Source organism: Lactuca virosa, chromosome 7, assembly GCF_052849685.1.
Source record: "Lactuca virosa cultivar CGN04683 chromosome 7, Lactuca_virosa_CGN04683_v6, whole genome shotgun sequence".
Classification (NCBI taxonomy): Eukaryota; Viridiplantae; Streptophyta; class Magnoliopsida; order Asterales; family Asteraceae; genus Lactuca; species Lactuca virosa.
The window spans coordinates 52,425,195-52,428,632 of NC_136432.1; positions in this window are offsets into that span (position 1 = coordinate 52,425,195).

The window sequence follows — 3,438 nt, forward strand, 5'->3', positions numbered from 1 at the left end:
GATAGAGCAAGTTTTAGCCTTAGCGACCTAAACAAAAGTTGTATAATATGTTAAACCGAGAGCGTCCATAAAAAGAACGCCCAAATCTGACTTCGTATGAAGAAGTTATGTTTTTTCGAAGTTTCGGCTTAGCAATGTACATCCCGAAGTTCGAATATTAGACCGAGCGGTTTTTAGCCGACACAACCAAAATGAGAATTGAATATCTCGTTAATAATAGCGTAACGATAAAAAGACAGACGAAAATGGACATCGGATGAAGAAGTTATGAATTTTTAACGGACCAATCCTGTCCCGGCCTGTTAAAAATATAACTTTTAAAATAACGTGAAAATTAGCCGATGGAGTCTAAACGAAAGTTGTAGAGTACATTCCCGCCTACGCGTGGATATAAAGAACGTCGAAAACGGATCTTGTATGCGAAAGATACGAATTTTTAAAGTCAAATGTGCAATTTGCGAAATTTGATGCAAGATACGATGACGTGGCACGATCCCAGCCTTCCCTTGCTCCCCACGGTCTCGCTTCGGATGAAGGACACGTCGCCTTGCATTACGCCCCGCGTCCGAAATTGGGTACGCCTGGCGTACTTGATCTTGTGCGGTCCGAGAGATGGCCACGTAGCCCCACCGAAGCCTCGCCACCTGTACCCCTATCCGAAGTTACGCCTCGCGTAACCTGCTGAACGCGCAGCGTAGGTCCGAAGTCCAGCGCCTATAAATAGGTTGCGAACCTTTCCGAGTTTTTCACACCAATTCTCTTTCTCTCTCTAATTTCTTTCTCTCTCTAGGGTTTTTAACCCCCCCCCCCTAAAGCCTAGGTGAAAACCCTAGCACCCGAAGGAAGCCCCGAGGCTCCCGGAGTCCTGATAAAAAGGGTCTTTCGGTTCGGAAACGCTGCTCCAAGCGAAGCCCGGTTTTCTATAAAACCCGTTGTAAGTAAGCTACGCCTACGCTATTTTTAATATAGCTTTTATTTAATTATAGTAATATTACTAGGACCTTAAAATAATTATTTGGGATATTATTATGAGTTATATTGAGTGTTATTTCAACGCTTATATAATAGTAATAATATCTAGACTATTAATTAGTCACGGTTAACGTTAAAACTAGTGGTATTGATACTAGGTTTTGGTCAAGGAAAAATTGTTTTGAGATAACGAAGTGTTGTTCGAGTACCGAGTCACCACCTAATCAAGTGAGTGCATAGTTACTTTCAGCTTACACATAGATATGAAGTATTTTATATAAATTACGTGCTGTGTGTGCATATTATCTGTATACTTGCTATGTATGTTGGATGAACGATTTTATACATGTTTTAAATTATTCAAACTGTATATATATTTTATATCTACAAAATGTGTTGGGTAAAACATGGGTAGATGTAATAGTTGTTGTGTGACAAAATAAAATAATGAGAGGCCTCGTTATAGATGTTATTGATGATCCAGCCATCTAGCGGAGTATAGATGACGACCACGGACTATTCTAGACAGTCCAGTGGAACGCTAGCAACCTGTAGGTGTTTATTTGAACTGTGTGTTTACCAGCAGTACTCCATCCCCCACATGGTTGCCTTATTTGACATGAATTGCTGAGGAATCCCCGAAGCATGTGTTGTCACCCCAATGAAAGTCCTTAGACTAGGTCCCTTGTGTTAGATGTTTTAGGGACGTAAAGTGAGGATAACGGGAACGGGTAATCGGGTTATTGTTGGTTGATGAAATTAAATAACTTATTTATTGTGGGTTGAAAACCCTATGTGCTCACCAGGCTACCAAGCCTGACCCACTCAGTTTCATGTATTACAGGTAGTGGCGTTCGAGCATAGATGTGATGTTTTGGATGAGGGATTACGGATATAGGCCTGTAGATACGAAATAATGTAGTAAGGCTTATGTTGTACTGTTTATGCTTTTGATCTGTATCGAACATGACATCCCGAGACTTTTAATGAAATACATTTCTTTGGAAATGCTTTTGATAAATCTTTATCATATTTTGTTTTGGGACAAATTCCGCAACACTTTTATTTAAAATGTTACTCTGATTTTCAAACAAGCATAAACAAAAATCGGTCTTTTCTGGCCGTGAAAATGGGGATGTCACAAGCGGCTTAGGGGCTTTCGAGCTGAGATTGTTGCGGGTCAGTTAGGAGCCTGAACTCCCTCATTTCGGGAGTTCAAGGCTTGTGGAGCTCCAGAGTTCTTCAGGGCTAAGGACTCCATCGCTAGCCGACGCTCGATCGTTGACATCAATAATGCTCAGTGGACGAGTTTTTGCCCGTAGGGGCAAATATAGGGTTTGCATCCTGCCTATTGAGAGACCGAGCACGTGGCGGGTGGATGAGGTCGGCCGAGCAATGAAGACTGCGGCAGTGGCATCCATGACTTTGGAGGAGTTTGTTACAAGATTCCAGAGGGAGTTTTCATCGGCGATCGAGGTGTAGCAGCTAGCAAGGGAGTTTCAGGACCTTCTCCAGACTACTGAGAATGTAGCAGAATCACCGCCAAGTTCCGTGAGAGGGAACTTTTGATTCTGCAGTATGCTGCGGATGAGGAGATGATGAAGACAAGATATCATGACATGTTGAGGGATGTCATCAGGGAGTTCGTGAGTTTTTCAGGGTGCAAGACCCCAAATTAGATGATTGAGAGGGCCCACGAGTGGGAGATTGATCTGGAGCTTCGAACGAAGTGTAAGCTGGAGCAGGTACAGATAGTTATGGGTCAGGTTAAGAGGCCCAAGACTTCTAATTCGCATTTGTAACGCCCGCAGATTTGGGCTGGTCAAATAAATAGAATAAGTTATAATAATGACTTTTTAATAAAAGGTTATTTCGGATAAATAACGTTAACCAAAGTTCTAGTGTATGTGACAAGGGTTCCATACATATAAAGAACGCTGAAATCCGACTTCATATGAAGAAGTTATGTTTCATCGAACTTTCGCGATTAAATCGGCACGGATCGGCATATTGTAAAAAGCGAATTCTCAATAGATTACTTTTTAGCCTAAGTGATCTAAACGAAAGTCATAGTAGTCGTTAAACCAAGAGCAAGAATATAGAGGACGTCCAAATCAGACTTCATCAGAGGAAGTCACGATTTTTCGAAGTTTCAGCGCAGCAGTATACGACTCAGAAATCGTAATAGAGATCGGTTTATTGTTGGGAAAACAATCTAAACGAGAGTTGAATATCTCATCCATATCGTTCCGTCGATATAAAAAGACAGTCGAGAACGGATATCATATGAGAAATTTATGAATTTTTCACGAACTTTAACAGTTTAAGCCTGTTAAAAATATAGCTTTAAAAATAAATTCAAAATTAGCCGACGGAGTCCAAATGAAAGTTGTAGATCTCGTTGAGATCTTTCCAGGGATATAAAGAACGTAGAAAATGGAGCTCATATGAAGAAGTTATGTCATT